At 34.4% G+C, this 21,868-nt stretch overlaps 1 protein-coding gene across 1 annotated transcript in view; it reads right to left on the bottom strand.

Moving 5' to 3' along the window:
• LOC132697806 (tyrosine-protein kinase-like otk) overlaps positions 1 to 21,868 on the bottom strand; it is an 80,638-nt gene that overhangs the window by 42,698 nt on the left and 16,072 nt on the right. The gene's annotated exons all lie outside the window — the stretch shown is intronic.

Raw genomic sequence — 21,868 nt, forward strand, 5'->3', positions numbered from 1 at the left:
ATTGAATTAAATAATCGTTGGTTCGATAAACACCCAGATTGAACTTGAATTAAATAATTAAAAAATAATTATCCGACATTTTCAATCACGGGATGGAGGACCTACATGGAAAAAAGATATTTTTCCACAATCTATAGGAAATATAGTTTCCGTGTATACCATTTAAATAAGTAAGTAAGTAAACATAATACAAGCTTTCTTCTTCTTTCTGTTTCATCAACTCTAAATAAGTTGATACATAATTTTTTACTTTTTTTCGTGGATAATTTGAGGACCTTAAATATCGTCGGCAGTAGCAAAGTAGTCTGGCGATCTCTGTAAAAAAAAACTGTATCCGAAACCCATCCAAAAAACGTGGTCAGAGATATGGCTCCCGCATTAAAAAAAAGTAACGATATAAATTTCGGAATTAACGTCACCACTCGCTGCCTGCATACATTTTTATTTTATTTCAGGCTGTCCTCCCTTATTATTACGGATCGCGCGCCAATCTTGGCGAAAAATGCAAAAGAAACGAGAATAAGTCGCCGAGATGGTTGAACTCTGAGGTTAACGGCGTTCTTTGAAGTCACTGGCGATTGCTTAGGTCCAGTGGCGTGCGCGGCCAAAAAAAAACAAGTTGTGTGCCATTCCAGATGGAAAACTACGATGCATAATTTCACCGACTATCCGAATTTCTGAGTTTTTGTTAATTTTAGCTCCGCATTTTTTTTTTGCTTGCTTGTATTGATAAAAGTGCTTAAAATGTAACAAGTATTTTAGAGTTGATGAAGTCCATGATGATTCATTTCCGCAGCAAAAGAAATACAACTAAAAAAACTCGCAGGCACGCAAAACTTAAATCTTTGAAACCATCGGTGAATTTTCGGCGCATTTACAACTTTTACTTTAACAATTTTTTCCATGTTCTAATTTATTGAGCATAATATTTGTTTTGATTCGAATATTTTTTATTACCCTTCTAATTAAAAAGATTTTAAAAACGGTTTTCCTTTTAGAAGCAAATGGTCTTCCGAAACATAACCCATATTTTTAAATGAAGTTCCATTTGCCAGAAACATTCAATTTTTTATTAATTTTTAAAATCTAGATAAAATTACAAATTTACAAAGGAATAAGGTCAATAATATTGCGTATTTATTATTATATTAAAACTTAAAATGGTAATAAAACTTCGATCATTTTCAGGATATTAATGCAAAAATCCAAACAAGGATTTACATGATATCAATGACTAAAGAGTATTAACTGATCCAGCGATCAAATACAATTAACACACAAGTAATGTTATTTTTTAATTTGTAATTTACCTTTTTTTTTCACTGGTTGCATAAAAAAACCCACCAGTTAGAAAAATCGAAAACTACGCAGCTGATTATGCTGGGTGACAACAGATACCAATCGTATTGATTGTAAACATACAGATATTACCGCATAAAAAACATTTCATTACAGCGCCGTAATGGTGGCCTTTTTCCTTTTGGGTTTTTCTTTCGTTCGTGCGATTTACGTATCCCAGGTTTTATGGGTTTCATACTTTACGACCGAAGCAGTAAAGCTGTATACACGGTTTATTATGGGAGATATGAGGAGAAATAATTAAAAAGCACCGACTTCAATATAAGCGTATCTCTTCGCCGGAATTTTTACCGGGGACTTTTATTAGGTGGTTGCACGGGCTGTGTGGTCCGCCACTGCCATTTTCACGCCATACAAACCGCGGTGGCTATTTCGGCTTTTAAATAAGCCCTAAATTATTCAATACAAAATTTAATATCCGAATTTCCCAAATATGAGACAATGATAGCGCCACTCTGAATTTACTATAGTTTAATGCGCCCACTTTTAGGGTGATTAATTTTGGCAATTGTTTTTGGGCTAAAATCTACCGAAAACAGTGAATGACGTCGGCATTAATAAATAAATAAATTGATGAACGAAAATTGTTCCCTTCCGGGTATAAAGTCGAAAACAGTTTGAAAATTTTATTGTTCCCCGCAAGACAAGCAAATCTTCCATCTAAGCAGTGGAAAAACAATACAATCCACAAACAATTTCCAGTATGTAAAATTAGTTATTGGGAGGTTCGCTCCTAATTAAATTAAAGTATTTATTAGTTAAAATAAGTTTTACGTGTAAATGGGTAACTACAACTAGATATTCCTAGAGTGTCCCGTTATTTCCTATTATTTGTTAGCGGCATTCCTAAAGGGGTGTATTTAAGTTTGGCTACAAATGAGCTGAATTGAAATGAAAACCAATGAACGAGAGTTACAACATTTGAATGAGCGGGAGCGCTAACTTCTCTTTTGATTTAAAAGTCCACATCACTGAAACTGATGAGTAAAAACTGACGGACGTGATACAAACGTTCTAGTCCCATTTGTACAGTGACTAGAAACATTAAATATCTGGGTGCTGCGTCTACATCTAACGAGAGCCGAACGGACCATTTTCTTAACTTAATACCCTTAAAGTGGACAAACTTTCTCCGCACGCGCTCAGTTCGATACTAAATTGTGCCACATATGTAAAAAGGAACTCTAATCTTTATATGCCCTCAACAAACTCAGATATTCAGTTTAAGACCGAATCTTAACATAAAAATACCTACACATCGACTGTCTCTTACGGCAAATAGTCCCTTTGTTTTGACTGTAAAAATTTATAATAAATTGCCTATCGAACTGAAGGAGATAACTAGTCAAACAAAATTCAAATGCATTCTTAAAGACAAATTGCTAGGGCCTTGCCTATTACAATATTAAGGATTTTCTTTGTTTTGATACCTTTTAATACGTATTCGTTGTTTGTTATTGTTTATATATTTGTTATTTATGCATCAGTATTACTTATTATTATTATTATTAATTTACTATGCTAAGAGAATTTTATACTTTTACATTATGCTGACAATATCCAACACTTGTAAATCAAGTCTTATGGAAAAAAAGCTACCTTTATCTTTATCTTTATCTTTAAAAGCAACAATTTTTTGCGGGATTTAATTTACTTTTTAGTAACTGCCCTTTCGACGAAATGTTCAAAAGAGAAAACTCAAAACCACAAGAAAAAATGGTCTTTAAATTAAAAAATTAGTGCAGAAAGTTAAACAGTGCGACAAGCAACAATTTTTGCGGGACTGGTATTTTGAAGAAATGTTCAAAGCGTATACTCAAAACCACAAGAAAAAGTGTTCTTTAAATAATAATAATTAGGCAATTTGAACAGAGCGATAATGAACAATTTTTGCGCGACCTCGTTTATTTTTTATTGACTGCCACTTTGACATCTTAAATCAGTAAAAAAAATGTCCGACACAGGAACAAATAGGGCTACCATTTAATTATATTTTTCCTGTGATTTAATCATTATATATGGATATTTCGTCACTCTGAAATTAGAACTCAATATTTTAATAGAAGTTTTTTTTTAATTTGTTTCTGTTTTTTTTTCAATAACTAGCAAAACGAATTGGAATCGAACGATATCATTGGGATTAGATTACGTTCGATCCAATCGACGAGGACGTTTCGTCCCCCCATATGCCGAAACAACAAAAAAGTGACCGTACGAGTCGCATCCGGGTCGTAAACTTCCGGTTCTATCCCGCTTCCGAAAGATTGTTTGGGACGCGGCACGTCTTTCAAACTTTTCTTACATGTCGACGTACAAAAGTTATTCGGAAAAGCGGAAAATTGGTTTAGAAAGAGGAGCCGTGCGACGGGGAAAGTTCCAAGATACGGGCGAAATAGAAAATTTTGTTTATTCCTTCCTCCTTTGTTTGAAGGTGCATTTTGCAGTTTCATTTGTAGCTCCGCTTTTATTTGTTCGGCTATAAATTGAGGAACGGTTTGAAAATCTTATTGTCCCTGCGAGACACCTAAATCTTCCATTTCCGCGGTGGAAAAACAATACAGTTGTGTCTAAGGAGAAAAATTCGCCTTGGCCACAAGACCCTGAACGAATGAATATTTACTGCAATCGCAATTTTAAGGTTCAGACAGACTAAAACCATAAAATTATTATATTAACATGTATTTACTTAAATTTGTCGCCTGAGGTTATAACTGCGCACTGAGATAAACATTCCTGTACAAAACATTTATAAAATACTAAATAAAAAAATAAAATAAAATAAAAATAAATTTTAACCTATTTTATATCCTAATCTAATCTTACATAACCTTCTGACAACCCATATGTAGATACTACTACACTCCCATCAGAGGAATTATAGATTTTTATTTCGCTGGACTAAAACGGGACACAAACAATTTTATCGCAAGCACTTTGCGAGACAAACCAATCACCATAAAGTTGCCCGGCATTTTCGCGGATTTTTGCGCTGCATCCACATCGCTTCCACCCCCACCCAATCTGAAAACACTCAGGAGAATCTTCGGAGTTTCGTCCGAGACGGAAAATTACCGTGTTCCTTTCTAAGCCACGTTGAATTATGTTCCTTTTATCGCGAAGATTCCACAATTCGCCGATTCGACTAAAAGTGCATGGATGTACTACATTTTAACGCCTCTGCCTTGGACTTTCCGGGAACGGCAACAGTTAAAAAATGTTTCGCCAAAAGATTATTCGGGAGTTATTTTTTTCCTTTACAGTCTTAAATATACACGCGGTTAGACATTTGTTGCTTGTGTCATTTCCCTGTTCCTACATTGAATAGTGCAAACTGCAACGTCGTATAACAGTTTTAAACTGGTTTAATAAAAATAAAGGCATAGAGCATTGGAGCTAAGCTGCCATTTTACCGACAACATAACAGGGCACCATTTAACCTGAATTTATTTCCAATGTGAGCTTTTTATATATAAAATTAACAACCAGACGTTCCATTTGAAAAATAAATGTTTCCCCAGCTGATACGACCAACAACTAAGTGGTCAAGCATTAACATTGATAGACAACAAGTTAACCACCTGACAGGGAGATGGAGCCACTGACACAAAATCTCGCATTATGACTAATTACTAAGATGGCGGAACAGAAAATGAATGTGAATGCCATGCGATTTAAATTAAAAGTTCAGCTAAGTGAAAAAACAATGCTCAAATTAAGAATGCAACAAGTCCATGCCGAACACAGAAGACAAAAATATTTTTCTACTCCCGTCTGTAAAATACCTAATTACACACCGATCTCTAGCGTGCGGGAAGCGTCACTATACCACGTCAGTTTCGTTTCCCACGGATCCGAGCCACTTGGGACATTTCCGGGATTCTACCGCACGGGTTTGGAAGCAATCGGATGTTTTCGGAGATATTTCCCACGCTTTGCATTTTGAAGTTTGTCAGTTCTGACAGTGAATGTATTCGTGTTGTTGTTTTGCGAAAACTATTTCCAGAGGGTCAGTATTTTTATACTTATCTTTTATTATTATTATTATTATTTAAGAAACTTCTTTATTGAAATTAGTTGAAATGAGTTAGTTGCTTATACAGAGCGTTCACTGTCTAAAACTTATTTAGGATTTGTTATCTTAATTAACGATCTAATTAGTTGATCTGAAGATTCCCGTGGCCGAAGTATCGTAATCTTAAATCAAAGAAGCGTGACGTATGCTCTTGCGATAAGAAATAATTCCTTGACTCAATAGTTTTGACTTTAAGTAACTTGAAAGCTAATTTTTAATGATTGATATCCCGTACAAATATAGGTTCGTTAGTAAAGCACCCATTTTTCGCCCTTTCGGCAATTTTAAATCTTTGATCTCCCTAGAGTATTCTGAAATCATTCGCCTTTTTTTTTATGAGAGACAAAGTTTACATGTTCAAGAGAAAGTGCAAAAAATTTGACTTAAGTGAGATCCGAGTGAAGATCATTGGATATCTTGAAAAATAATCTGCTCCCCGGTTTCCGCGCATCTTCGGTATTCATAATTTGTAATCGTCTTTCAAGAAAAGAAAGTTCATTACACTAATGTCCGTCTAATATTGCATCAGAAGTCCTCGATAGTAAAAGCAGCTGGTACTGATCGAACAAACCTATTGCTTCGATTGTCTAGTTTTTTTTTGGATGCTTAGGGTTGCTTCCTTCCTTCCAAGCATTTCGAAGACACCATAAACGGATCCTCACCGCGCCAAAAGGGCTGACTGTCATTATACGCTAGCGCGTAGTAAAATTTCGTCGGAAACTCACGCTAAGGTGTGATGTGTGGCAGGCCCGGGGCTCCCAGGCTCGACATTCATTTATTTTTCCGCTTTGTGTGTATACATTTCGTAACGCCTTTCAATCCACGCCTCGTCAACGTCGAGAAACTGGATTACCTTAGGAAAAATACGATGTTTTCGTGTGACGGTTGTTTACAAATAAAGTGCTACAGCGTAAGAACCACGTATAAATAACACCTCGAGGGGTACGCTTTCCTACACATGCTTTCTCCTTCGTACGTGAATTCTTTTTTGAAACAAGTCTCGCGGAACATAAGGACCGTCATGAAAGACTTAAGCAATAGTTTCCAATTCCAATTCCAATAGTACAATTAAATTAAAATTAGCAGAGGAGTAGGAATTTACAATATTTATCACATTATAACTTCAACATCACCCATGTCTTGGAGTATTTGTAATTTTTTTATAGGTACATTAACTCGGCTTTACTTGACCCAAAAAACGGTAGTTCCGCGGACAATTTGGGAAATAATTAATATTTAATAATACTGGGTCATCGCTGGGACCAAAAAACTAAAATACACAATTGCATAAAATATCAATTTTAAAGCTCCACTGACAAACAAGTTTCAGATTTGAACAATTGAACTTTTACTTGATGAACATCCATTTAACAAAATAAATAAGAACTAAAAGTTCAGATTTTCACGAAATTTTTTTTTTCGTTTTTTTGTTTTTTAAAAATTTTCCTATTGTGTTGTTGACACACACATTTTGACACATTTTTTGAAACTTTTCCATTGGGTTCTCCTATGTACGTAATTGTTTTAAATTGTTCGCGTTCTGTATTAGTTTTCAGGAAAAAACTGGTGTCTGGAATTGTTTTTTTCGTGAAAATCTGAACTGAATATATGCATTAAAATCTTCAAAAAATGTATAGTATTTTAAAACATCATTTTCAATATCAGCAAAGTTTATTTTATACCTTAATTACCATACCTTGTTAGTTAACCATGGGGATTTTTGGTTTGTTGCTAATCTTATGATTTAATGATTTAAATTAATAATTTTCGCGGTTAAGTGGGCCATTATTCCAGGATGTAGGGAATGACAAACCAAAGCGAGAAGGAAGAAATAAGTGCACATAAAATTATTGAGGAGCAAGGCTGTAGGTTAAAAAAAGTTAACAAAAAAATATTTCAACATATTTCAGGTGCGGTGATTAACTAATAGAGATCACGAAAATATTCCAAAATATGTGGCTTGTGTGAAAATATGTCAAAAAAACAGTTTAGGAAATAGAACACATGCACACGTGGGAGGGATAGTTGGTAAAACTGGTGTATAAAACAATATTTTTTCAGGTGTTGAAAAAAAAAGTCAAAAGTTGATTTCAATCCGAAATATCAGTAAATTAGTGTAAATCATTTTTGCAGGCTGCACTGAAACGTATTCGAAACGAGGAAAAAATGATCAGTCAACAATTATTATCAAATGGAATCAAAGTGCATATTTCAAAAATATAAATAACCGACTAGACTAGTGCACCTAGCATTTGTATAAAATTATAAGAAAAAGAAGCAATAACATTTATACAGGGTTTCCCTTTATGAGAAATAAAATAGATGTTGATGTAAAACTTGGCCTAATATTTCATTTCATAAGACCACATATGAAAGTAGTAAAAAAAGCACTGGTAACTTGGCTTGAAAGTGTTCAATATCCCACCCTTGATGAAATATATTAGATTAAACATAAAACATAAAACGTTTTACTTTTTTCACAGTGAAACATAATTTACGTGTGATATAAGTAAGCTTACATTACCAGCATTTCGATTTATTACTTTTTCAACGCTTGTGTGATATTTTTTTAAACCACAGTATTGAAAAGTTTTATTTTAAAAAAAAATATAAAATTGAGATTTTTTTTCAAATATGCTTTTGTAGTCCTAGGAAAAATAGTGTACATTAGTTATGTTAAAGGAAGTTTTGAAACTCAAAGAATTTAAGCACACAGCTTACGCCCCGTGCCGACTACTTCTCTTTTGTTATCTTATGTTATTTTTTATGTTTATAAATTTATATAATTGTCCCGAAAGTAACAGTTCCACACAAAGTCAAAACATAGCAGGTTTTTCTTAATAAAAAAATATTTCTTTGCCAAATATTTGTAACTATTCGTTTTTTTTGATTATTATTTCTTTCATTGCTTCCAGGCTTTCAGGACTTTGGCTTTGAAATTTGCTTACTACCCGGTAAAATTACACGTTATTGACGTATCTAACTTATTTTCCCATTCGAATAAATAATTTAATATGTCTCCTGTCTTTGGTCAGTGACATGCTGCCCTGCTAAGCTGGAAAATCCCACCCCACGAAAATTTCGAAGATATTGACGATTTGTTTTATTTTTCACAATGTAGATATGTTTAAAGGAAAATGTTGGTTATTGAGCAAAATGGGTCATCGGTAAAATGGGATATTTATCTTTGCATTGAAAAATATGTAAATTATTAGCTATACACCTTCACCCAAAATTTCCAGTTATAACGAACTAAATTTTAACATAATGTATTAGAATAAACATTATGGGTATTAAAAATCTGGTGAAAGCGCCAGGCATTGAACAATAAAATGCACGTAATTGAAATAAGTGCCGCCACTGTTTCACCTACACGATACGCAATAACGGGAGGAGATAGAACGCTTATTTCGAGCATCGAACAATGACATCACTGGGATATTCTCTATTGAGACAGACTCTATTTGCGTTTTTATTTGTATTTAACTTGTCGATAAACAGACCTTTCGTAGTACCCTAGGGTTTCGAGGCATTTATTTATATGAGTGTAAAATTAAAAAAAAAATAATACAAACATCCCATAATTAGTTTATCTAATGTACGTCTTAATGTATTCTCTTACGCGTCACGTGACTGCTAGGGAAAATTACCACTGCTACTCTTTACTAAATAATCGGACTCTACAAAATGACCGGATTTTTGTACCTGTTAAGCAAAATGGTGTAAATGAGAGAAAACAAAAACACGTCAACCGCTTTCTTCGTCTTTTTAGTTTTTTGGAGTTGAAAATTTTGTTTTGGAAAACGGTAACGAAACGTCAATCAAGAATAGGGTTGTATTTACGCAAATTTTTCGTTCCGCTTTACTCGCAATTTCGATTTTTCTCCAGTCTCCATAAGTAAAATAAATAAATCTTTGTTCGATCGCGTCGACGGGGTGTAACTCGACGCCCAACACCTGTCATCCGTGCCCAGGAGGGTTGAAAACTTGATCCGAACTAATTTCGGTAAAACGCACGCGTTTACGCCCATTGATTCGATCCCCGGGCTTTACAAAACGACCATTTTACTGACCGGTAATACACAAAGCGTGCTTTTATGTCTACTGGAGAGGATCCTTTTATACAACACAGATTTTTTTTATTCTCAATGAGTACAAAAAGCATCTGTTCGGCAGCCATACCCTCCACTGTTCTGATGCGTCCGACGCGCAGTCTGACGAGAACTAATTAGAATTGAAGGGAAAAAGGTATGGTCTGTTCATATATATAATCGTCTGCAAATAGTAGTTGGTGGTCTCAATTCTCGGTCTATTATTATCTGTTCTAGAGCTCTATTGAAGAGTTGGAGGTGAAAGTGAATCTCTCTGCTTCATACTATTGTTTACCGCGAGTATTGTTGTCCTATTATTCAATTTAAATCAACTAAGCTATAAATTCGCTAGCTTTCACTTCTACTCTCAACTCTATCTAGAACTTGCAGGTCAATCTCCAATCTAAAAAACTCTTGGCCCCTTACGACGTTGTTTATTCGCTTAAAGCAACTAACACTTGGAAAAATCATCTTATTAACACCAAGGACAGGTTGTCCCCTTTACGGTCTTCTGGTGTAGACGAGCTGAAGTGTGCGGAATGTCTAGCTGTTTATGTAGGCGAGTCCGGCCGCAAAGGATTAGAGAACATTTCTTAAAACACAACAATAGCAACAGTAACATAGTGAAATTTTGCTAATCATTTACAATATCTAGAGACATATTCGTTAGCACTGGATACGGTCGATAGCTTGATCCATTAGAAACGTTTGAAATCCAGTAGATTGTGCTGAAAACTCCATATGCATTAATGACCAGAAACGGCTTAACATATGAGAAAAATTTTCTGCTTTGGTAATTGCGACATATTTAAATAGATAATCCTGAATTTTATTTGTTAGCTGCAAGTTACTTTTGTTAAAGTTACCCTTTTTCAATAGATGTCCAACAGTCTGTATTTGGTTTTTTTATAGGTCTGATGATGCCATTTTAGGCGTTTTTGACAAATTTGTGTTTCTTGTATTACCTATATTTAACCCACCATCTTAGAGAAAGGATGAATTTATTTTAACTTGCCTGTTAATTTATAATCTTTTTCACAAAAGAAAGAGAAAATTGGTCCTATTTGTTTGAAATTTGTTTGCTCGTTCTGATCTTCCCCGAAATCGAAGGTACAAGTTATTAAAAGTGTATTTTAGTATTAAAAATCTTATAGCGCAATTTTAAAAATCAATCCATATCGGAAAACGATTTTAAAATCATGCGCTTCAGCAGATAGACGAGAGCAAAACGTACTCGTCAAATCTGATTGTTTTGTGCATAGCCCAAGAAGGAATCCGGACCAAATCGATAAAGCATCTTGTACGTTTGTATCATTAAGATAAATTAAGTCATTAAGTGCCCAAGTGCAGGTAAAATATGGATACTTAACAATGGATTGCGCTGTATGGTCTGTTCATTGATATAAGAGAGTGACCAATTGCTTTTGAATGGGATTATGATGAAAGGGTTGTCATTAACATGCAATGCAACAAGACGGTTGGATTCCAAATGGGCTTTATCTGTCTGCGAAAAATATTAAAGATTCTTCTCTGGATTACCATGAAGACACCACCGCTGATTTATTTGAAAGTTGGTTTAAAAACAAACTAGTTCCAAACATTCCTCCTAATAGCATCATTGTAATCGACAGTGCAAGTTACCACAGTAGACAGTTGACTAAAACTCCTTCCTCAAACAGCAATTGATTGAGGTTCTACAAAGCTTGAACCTACAAAAGGAATACGTCTGTGATAATTATGCAAAAAATCTAGGGCATACAGTTTTAAGGCTTCCACCTTACCACTGTATATTTAATCCCATTGAACATGTTTGGCACCAACTGAAATCTGCCATTCGTCGTAACAATGTTTTTCCCCGTGTTAACTCCAATGTCCTCAAACTTATAGAAACCGAAGTTTTTAACATCCCTGCACAAAGTTGGACAAATTCTGTTAAACATATTGCAAATGATATAGGACAAATAATAACTAGAACAGGCGATGATAGCGATAGTGATACTGATATATTATGTAAATAAGTTTAAGTAATTTAAGTAGGTAATAAAAATAATTTGTAATTTTATTTAAGATTGCAACAAAAATACATACATAAATAAATAAATTTCATTTTTACAGCTTGCCCGGGTCTTTCCTTAATTCGTATCAGTTAGTCACTTTCTTATATCTATGAACAGACTTTACCCAAAGATAAGAATTCGGAAATGACGACTGGCGAAAATTAATAATGAAAATTGAGTTTATTCAAAGTTCGTAAATCGCGATTAATATTTTGTTCTGCCTCCAAAAGATCATTGCCAAGTTTCGAGAAAACAGAGAATTTCGGAAAAAGTTTATTTTAATCTATCTAATTTAGAATATACTGTTATATTATGACTCATCCACCCGTACGTGTCAGATGGCGCAGAAACGCATTTTCTACCGCCATCAATGGCGACTTTGTGTACGGTGTCGATGCTAGTTAACAATTCTGGCCATAAATGTCAAGAATTAGAGATATATATGATCGAGGGGACGACTACAGGGGTGTATTTCGGACACGTTAAACTGTGCGTTAAAAGGGACCCTTTTACATCCCCCTATTGTATGTTTCTGGCCGGATCTCGTGGCGTAAACGCATTCTAATTTTAATTTAGAACAAACACGGGACAGAGGGGTTCGTGACTGCGTAATTTCGGTATTGATGTCTTTGTTCTTATTTTTATGAACGGGTATATTGCTACCAGAAGCACCACAGAACAGTTATCTTAAAACTTCTACTACAACTTTATATTTATTACCTACTTATTTATATACAAGGTGTGCCCAAAAAGCCTAGTATACCAAAATTTTTTTTAATGTGGGACCTTTGCAAATTATGTAATAAATCAAAAGGTCCTTTTCCAGCTGATTTTAAAAATATCTCAAAAAGTATATAACATGTTATAATTATTTTTTGCCGAGCCAGAATTCTGTCTAATTATGAAAGTTACGGCATAGCTTGAATACAAACTAGTGTTTTTCAAAAAGGGATAAAAAGCAAATGTTTCCAATTGACTAAAAATCGCAAATATTATATACACTATTGCTTAATGTAAAGCTTTAATTATCCGGTCCACTAAAATTCCTGAAACGATTGCTCCAGTCATTGTCGAATCAAAAATTTATTTCGTTATTTTTTAAATCACCAGAAAGTTTTACAATTTAACTATTGTAGTATACACATCATTTATCGACTATATAAAATTAAACGTAACAAAATAGTCTAACCAAGAAGGGGACTAAGATCATACCTAAACATTCTTAATAATTTCATTTTATTACCAAAACCTAAGTACAGTAAAGTCCGTTTATAACGTACATGGGATATAACGTACTTCCGGGTATAACAATACAATACAATACAATAGCAAAAAGATCAAGAAAGCGAGGAAGGAACCCCTCAACATCAATATCCTAGAGTCCATAAACTTACTTACACGCAATGTTGGAATGATGTTACGTCAACCACTATTTCACACGCAGGTCTGATAAAATCGGAAGATGAGTTCGATTCAGACGATGACTTCCCTCCGCTTCAGTGGTTCGAAAAGTACAAAAATAATGACGACGATGACTGGGAGGTTCCCCTATGTAATTGGTTGCGCAATAGCGGCCAAGATCTAACCAACACCGAAATGTATGTTCCTGAGCTGGATAGCTTCCCAACTGTTGATGATATTTCAATAACAACGGATAATATTATTACCGAAATGATCCTCAAAGCTCTGGTAACAAAAGCGACGATGATGTTCAACAGGATGAAATACCAACTTATTCTGGAGCGCTTTGTGCCGCTGAAATTGTTACAATCTACTGATAATGTAACTGATAATATTATGCAAGCGTCCTGGAAGGTTTTATTTTAAGTAAGATTGATATTATGTTACAATAACATTGCACGTGCCTGGAATTAAAAAATAGGACTTTCTATAGTCTAAGGGTAGCGTTAACAGAAAAAAGGACTCTTAAGGACATTTAAAATAATATTTTGTGATTCTTGTTTTATTATCTGTTAATTATAATTTGAATAGCTTCCTTTTCAATCCAAATGCTGACCTTAATTTAGTTTTAATAAGAATAAGAATAAGTAAAAAAAATGTATATATAATGTTTTTGGAAATAACATTAAAACAAATTCAAACATATACTGTTTAAATAGGAAAATCTTAAGAGAGACATTTTAATTGTACTTTACAATGGACTGTGCACAATTGTTGAACAGAAAGGTAGAAGAGTAGATCCCAGTTTCTTTAGGTTTCAGACAATACTTTGCGCTCAAAATGGTGATGAATAATTCTTTTTCCCGAATTCTTAGAAGAAATCTGATCGGAAAGTCTAGCTGGAGGAGAAGGTCTTCCATCACATAGTTCTTGGAGTAAACCGACGTGTTATTATCATCGTCATCAAGGTTGCATAAAAAAATCTTAGATGGATGAACTTAGATTTTATCTTACAATATCAGTCAGTTCTATATACCTAATGCGTTCTTCCCATAAAAAAATATTTCTCTATTGCGTTGATCAAGCTGGACTAGTCGAAAAAATAAAATCACTGTTAACTCTTGCGAAGAAAGACCTCTATCTGTTTTTATATTTATAAATTTAACTTTTTGCGCTTTGTATCCAAATTCCCATTATATTTGTAGTACTTATTGGAAAAGTCATTGCCGATGACGGTTCTTTAACCACAACATCTTCAGTATTTCGCTGGCAGAGTTCTAATTATATTAGCGGAGACTGGCTACCTTAAGTTTGATTCCTATAAGAATATTAACTATAAAAGCAGCGGAATCTTAACATTCGTAATTATAACAAGGACTATTAAAATGCAATTTAACCTCTGGGAGGTCGGCGGTCGGGTTCCCCTAACCTGCCGCTTCGGTGATTTTTTGTAGAAAAAAGGAAGCAGACAAGAGTCACTGACACGCGGCACAATGCGAACGTTATCATTCTGGGAACTCGTCGAACTCTTTTTTTTATATGAATCGATGACCTCTCAGCATGGATTGGAAAGTGTTAACGGGTCATATGTGCAGCGCTGCAAAATACGAAAATGTCAATCTCCATAATTTTGGAAATACAACTAGAAATTAAACCAACAAGCAATTCTTAAATGTGCCTCTAATTAAAAAATACTATAAAAAAACTGCTTGGTTATATGGAGAAAGCTAATTGAGAAAAAAGCAGCGGACCAACACCATTCTTCTAAGTTAATATACCAAAATTAAAGGTATGATTGTTATCTGTGGGTAAAGTCTGTTCATAGATATAAGAAAGTGACTAACTGATACCAATTAAGGAAAGACCCGGGCAAGCTGTAAGAATGAAATATGGCCGATCAGGTCCGTACTTTGCTTAGAATTTAATTATTTGGGGCTTTGTTAGGAAAGATGCTAACAATATTTATTTATTTATGTATGTATTTTTGTTGAAATACAAATTATTTTTATTACCTACTTAAATTACTTAAACTTATTTACATAATATATCAGTATCACTATCGCTATCATCGCCTGTTCTAGTTATTATTTGTCCTTCGGTTTCTATAAGGTTGAGGACATTGTAGTTAACACGGGGAAAAACATTGTTACGACGAATGGCAGATTTCAGTTGGTGCCAAACATGTTCAATGGGATTAAATATACAGTGGTAAGGTGGAAGCCTTAAAACTGTATGCCCTAGACTTTTTGCATAATTATCACAGACGTATTCCTTTTGTAGGTTCAAGCTTTGTAGAACCTCAATTAATTGCTGTTTGAGGAAGGAGTTTTAGTCAACTGTCTACTGTGGTAACGTGCACTGTCCATTACAATGATGCTATTAGGAGGAATGTTTGGAACTAGTTTGTTTTTAAACCAACTTTCAAATAAATCAGCGGTGGTGTCTTCATGGTAATCCAGAGAAGAATCTTTAATATTTTTCGCAGACAGAGAAAGCCCATTTGGAATCCAACCGTCTTGTTGCATTGCATGTTAATGACAACCCTTTCATCATAATCCCATTCAAAAGCAATTCTTATATCAATGAACAGACCATACAGCGCAATCCATTGTTAAGTATCCATATTTTACCTGCACTTGGGCACTTAATGACTTAATTTATCTCAATGATACAAACGTACAGGATGTACATTCTTGGGCTATGCATCGGGGACTACTAGATACAAAACAATCAGATTTGACGAGTACGTTTTGCTCTCGTCTATCTGCTGAAGCGCATAATTTTAAAATCGTTTTCCGATATGGATTGATTTTTAAAATTGCGCTATAAGATTTTTAATACTAAAATACACTTTTAATAACTTGTACCTTTGATTTCGGGGAAGATCAGAACGAGCAAACAAATTTCAAACAAATAGGACCAATTTTCTCTTTCTTTTCTGAAAAAGATTATAAATGAACAGGCAAGTTAAAATAAATTCATCTTTTCTCTAAGATGGTGGGTTAAATATTGGTAATAAAAGAATCACAAATTTGTCAAAAACGCCTAAAATGGCATCATCAGACCTATAACAAAACCAAATACAGACTGTTGGACATCTATTGAAAAAGGGTAACTTTAACAAAAATAACTTACAGATAACAAATAAAATTCAGGATTATCTATTTAAATATGTCGCAATTACCAAAGCAGAAAATTTTTCTCATATGTTAAGCCGTTTCTGGTCATTAATGCATATGGAGTTTTCAGCACAATCTACTGGATTTCAAACGTTTCTAATGGATCAAGCTATCGACCGTATCCAGTGCTAACGAATATGTCTCTAGATATTGTAAATGATTAGCAAAATTTCACTATGTTACTGTTGCTATTGTTGTGTTTTAAGAAATGTTCTCTAATCCTTTGCGGCCGGACTCGCCTACATAAACAGCTAGACATTCCGCACACTTCAGCTCGTATATACCAGAAGACCGTAAAGGGGACAACCTGTCCTTGGTGTTAATAAGATGATTTTTCCAAGTGTTAGTTGCTTTAAGCGAATAAACAACGTTGTAAGGGGCCAAGAGTTTTTTAGATTGGAGATTGACCTGCAAGTTCTAGATAGAGTTGAGAGTGGAAGTGAAAGCTAGCGAATTTATAGCTTAGTTGAATTAAATTGAATAATAGGACAACAATACTCGCGGTAAACAATAGTATGAAGCAGAGAGATTCACTTTCACCTCCAACTCTTCAATAGAGCTCTAGAACAGATAATAATAGACCGAGAATTGAGACCACCAACTACTATTAGCCTTTGCAGACGATGTAGACCTGATAGGAGTTACTAGAATAAAGATGAAGGAAGCTTCAAATCAACGAAAATAAGACAACAACAGAATACAGCAGCAGATGTTTCTACGCCGTTCAAGACCTTACAAAATAGAACGAACTCGCCAGGATAACCTAAATCTACTAATATTTGAATGAAAACCGACAGAGAAGTGGAAAAACTTTTAATTCCAGTTACTCCACCAACTAGAAAAAGAACACTGAGACATAGCAAAAGACTGAGCAGTAATAAGTGGAATGAGATCTAGATGGATATAAAAAAATGGAGAGGTATCGTCAAGTAGCCTAAAACCCTCCCCAGCGTGGTAACGCCGCGGAGAAAAAGAAGAAGAGGCAGAAGACTTGGTATAAAGTTCTAATTGAAAGATCCGCATCGCATTGACGGGCTATATTTTTGCACTCCGCCAATTATCAGCGCCAAAATGTCGGAGACCCTAATTAGGCATTAATTAACATATCACGGCGATACGCGAAAAACGAAGCGGAGACGGAGAGAGAGAGAGAGAGGGAGAGAGAAATAAACCGGCCGTCGATTAGACCCGTTAAATCATTTCCATCGCTACGAAAACGTCCATTTGTAATTTAATATGCCAATAAAGAGGTCCGTGAACCGATGGGGGCGCACGAAACACACTTTGCGAGTCCGAAGAGTTGGCAGACATGCAAACCCTGCCGCGACGCTTTTGCCGGCACTGGCGCGTCCGAAACGTTGCGATAGGCAAATTGCTCCGTCGGCTCTTATGCGCCCCTGTTTTCACTGCATATTCGAATTGGACGTGCTGAGTGGGGGCAATTCAGACACGTTTCCACTTATTTTTTGGCCGGCTTTATCTGAAGTTCTTTTGCAGCCAGCCCGAAAACAAACATTTAACCGTTTTAAGACAAGCATTTTTCAATTAAGGTGAGAAGGTTTGGTTGGTTTGGTAAAATACGAGCCAGTTTCAGTCAAGCTCTGAAGAAACCAACAGGATGATTGGCGGAACGTCAGCAATTTCGACTAAGCAAAAACCGACGCAGCAAGAATCCAGAAGTTTCGTAAAAAGTAATAATAATCATTATCCGCTTTTTTTTATTCTGCAATCTTGAAATACATATTGTTCGGTTGAGAGTGTTCAGTAATAACAAAATTTTTTGAACTTCTTAAAATTTGATTCAACGTTTCGATCACCTAAAATTCATCCAAATATTAAATAAACTAAACATTTTATATAAACATATTTACATGACTTTTGAATAAATTAAAAAAGTACAAATATGAAATAATTCGAATTTCGGAATACTTTTAAGTTTATTTTTATTATTAGTTTCTAAGAGGTGGCATATTATCAACACTATTATTACAAGAAAGTGGATTCGATTTTTAATTTTAGATAAAAAAATTATTTCTTTTTTAGAATGAATCATTTCTTTTATTTTGATTGTTAAAATTTTTCTACTCCAAACTACTCAAGTGTTATAAGAATAATTAATATACAAAATATATAGACAATAGTTATTTATTATTTATTTGATAACTATATAGAGTAATTATATGTATTTATGACATTTTTGATCCGTGATCAACTAATAATTTTGTAATAATAATTACACTTTCTTCATCGTCAATTATTGGCTTACTTTAAATAAGATGCTTCTTTAAAAGGATCTACTGAAGATTGCGATATTTGTTGTCGACTATATCGCTTCAAAATGAAATTCTTCGCTTTCCTCCGTATCACTAAGAATTAAAGGCCTTAGAATATTGGTAAAAGGATTTACAGTAAGGCATAACACCACATTTAAAATAGAGGTTGAAACGCTCTTGCAAATGGGAATTAAGACAGTGGATTGTGAAAAATGGAGTAGGTGGAAGTAAGTAAATAGAAAAAAGAATGTGGGAAGCTGATAATATAATAGCTAAAGTAAGCGTGGTATTGGAAATTAAAACGTAAAAAAACAAGGTTAACATCAGATATAAAGGACAGAATCCCGAAGTAATTTAATACGAAAAGCATGAAGAAAAGAAAGTCGACAGCAAGGTACAAGTGAGATGGAAATGAAGACCGACAGAATAAGTATTGGTAAGAGAAAGAGTGAATAACCAAGCAATATCAAATGTTGAGAAAAAGAACAAGTGCAAGGGGCAAGAAAGACAGATAAACTTTTGTTTTTCTTTTTTATTATTTTGGTTTCAAAATAGGGAGAATAAGAATTACCAAACTGAAAAAATATCAACGAAATCGTGGTACTGGTCCGGCCCCCGTTTTTGTTCGTAAAAATTTGGCCGAAAATTCGACCCGTGCACCGAATACTAAAGACGCAAAAAAGACGAGAAGTCGGCGGATTGAAGATCTGCTGATTGAAAGTCTCGTTTCAAACGGCCGTGTTTTTGGGACAAAGGACAAGCGACCGCCGCCGGAGGTTTTGTATTATTTGTATTTCCAAATAACGCTGCCCGTTGGCAGCGCCGCACTCGGGAAACGAATTCAACACAAGATAATAAATAATAAATTCAGACACAAATAACAATGTGTAAAAATAACGGAGCTTTAAAACAAATATCTGTGGGTTTTTATGTGTGTCGTAGCTCTAAAAGAAAAAACCAAATAAAAATCTTTTTTTTTTCTACTTCATTAAACAGTGTCACAGGTTTCACCTACTTTAGTCACGAGGCACGGCTTCATTTAAACACTCTTATGAATAAAGTGTGGTTTCTAAAAAAACTTGTTTCATAATGTATGATTAACCAATTCTGTCCCAGTGGTGCGTTAATGCACCCCCTATTCTATTCCAGGAAATATGTTTGCACATCCATTTAGAAATTTTATTATTATCACTACTAAAGGACATAAAATCGTAGAAGACATAAACCATGTTTTTTTCCAGTGATTCGTTTACGCACCAGTATTTTTTTTGTATGTTTCGAGTTTTTATTTATTTATTTATTTATTTTTAATAGATGTAATGTATTCTTAAGTGCAAGAAAATAAATAATTTCCGAGCAAAAAAGGTTTTTTTTTTTATTTTTTTTATGCATGGGATAATATGAGTTAACTTGAGCCATATTTATCCCATTACGGCCCTGCGTCGTCCATCGGGTCTTCCCAGCCGCTCGCAAATAAAAAAGCAGGCACGTCTTTTTAATCAAACACAAATCTAGCATATTCGGACGTTGCGCAAAGTTGACGAAAAACAGGTCAAGACGAGCCATTGTTTTTGTCCGAGCCGATAGGGGCTTTTCGCCTTTTTTAATCCAACTCTGGTAATAAGGAAATTTGGTCACGTTGGCCCCCGATTTTCGTCAACTGCCTGTTATTGTAATAGTTATTACGCAAAATTAGTTCCATTCCAAAAATGCAAAATTAGTTCCATTCCAAAAATTGCTCGTTGCGCGTGTAACTTTACATTGCAAAGTTTTTCGGTATTTTTGCCAAACAAACACGGCATAATAAAAAAAATAAATACACAGTTGTTAGGTTTAAAAATGTTATGTTGGAAGGCCTGACTAGAGAGAGTTACGACCGTTTTTATTCTTTGCATATGAAGTTTCGATTATGCTTTGATTATCTCTTTCTCTCTCTCTCTCTCTGACCGGGCTTCCATTAAAAATGATCTGCGGTAGAAGAGATGAAGAATGTATCATGTATATATATATATATATATATATATATATATATATATATATATATATATATATATATATATATACAGGGTTTTTCACTTAAAACTCCGCACGCCAATAAGTCCAAAACGAAAAGAAATATTTAATTTATGTAAAAAGTAGTCAAACTATGGGGTCAAGTAGATATTTCCTAAAGTTTAAAAAATTCGAGGCCTGCAAAGAGCTGGGCGTCGCGACGCGTCGAAAAATTATTCGATTGCAGAGACTTTGGAAATACGCGCATACAAAAGTACATATTATTTAAAAACTTTTTTGTTATTTACTCAAACTTATTTACTTTACCCGTTTCTAAGTTATACCGATTTAAAGTAAACATTTCTTGATTAATAAAAAATGTGATTAACGCTTATTTTTACAAGTATGCCATGAATGTTAGTTACTATGTCAACCATTGTTATCGCAGTTGTTTTAAGTGCAATTACAAACAATAGATTTCAACTATTTTAGTATGATTTTATTTATTATTTTTTATCGATTTAGTTCTGATAACATGATAAATAAATGAAAAAACAGTAAAATACCTACAAGTTAATAACCAAAATTATTATTGCAATTAACTACATAATAAGACATTTCAAAAATTTTGTTCAAAATTATGTCCATCTGCTCGAACACAACTATCAAAAACTTTTAACAGATGAGCTTGGGTCACTTGTAGGAGAGTCCTTCTTGTGATAGCGACACACGCTGCACTAATTCTGTTAATGAGATCAGCCATATCTTCGATAGGTTCTTCATAGATAACGTTTTTTAGGTAGCTCCAAAGAAAATAATCTGGTGGTGTAATGTCCGGGGACCTCGCGGGCCACCTTACCGGTCCATTAGTACCAAACCATCTATTGGGATATTCTCGGTTCAAATACCTCGTTACTATTTGGGCATTATGTGCAGGCGCTCCATCCTGCTGTAGCCACATATTCATTCTAGTGTCAAGAGGCACTTCTTCTAATAGTTCCGGAAGTGTAGTTTGAAGAAATCTTAAATAGCGATCTGCATTCAAAGTTCCTTCGTAAAAGTAAAGTCCAATAAGGAATCCATTTAATATGCCGCACCAAACATTGATACTAAAAATTCGTTGGTTACTTCTTTCTGTAATCCAACGAGGATGGTTTTCGGACCAAAAACGACAGTTGTGTCTATTAACGATTCCATTATTTTGAAATCGACTTTCGTCGCTTTCTTTTTGTTTACTTTTGTACGGGTGAAAAGAGTTTCTATGTAGAATTCTCCACGAAGAACTTATGGTAACACCGGTATTTTCTTTTATCTCTGATAGGGATATCTTGGGGTTATTATCAACCTGCTGAATTACAGCAGCAGTATTTTTATCATTTGTAGCCGTCCTGTTCCTATCTCTTTTAGCTTTCATGAAGCTGCCATATTCTCTTAAGTTTTTACA

This window comes from Cylas formicarius, unplaced genomic scaffold (assembly GCF_029955315.1).
Source record: "Cylas formicarius isolate icCylForm1 unplaced genomic scaffold, icCylForm1.1 PGA_scaffold_2__14_contigs__length_35257938, whole genome shotgun sequence".
Lineage (NCBI taxonomy): Eukaryota > Metazoa > Arthropoda > Insecta > Coleoptera > Brentidae > Cylas > Cylas formicarius.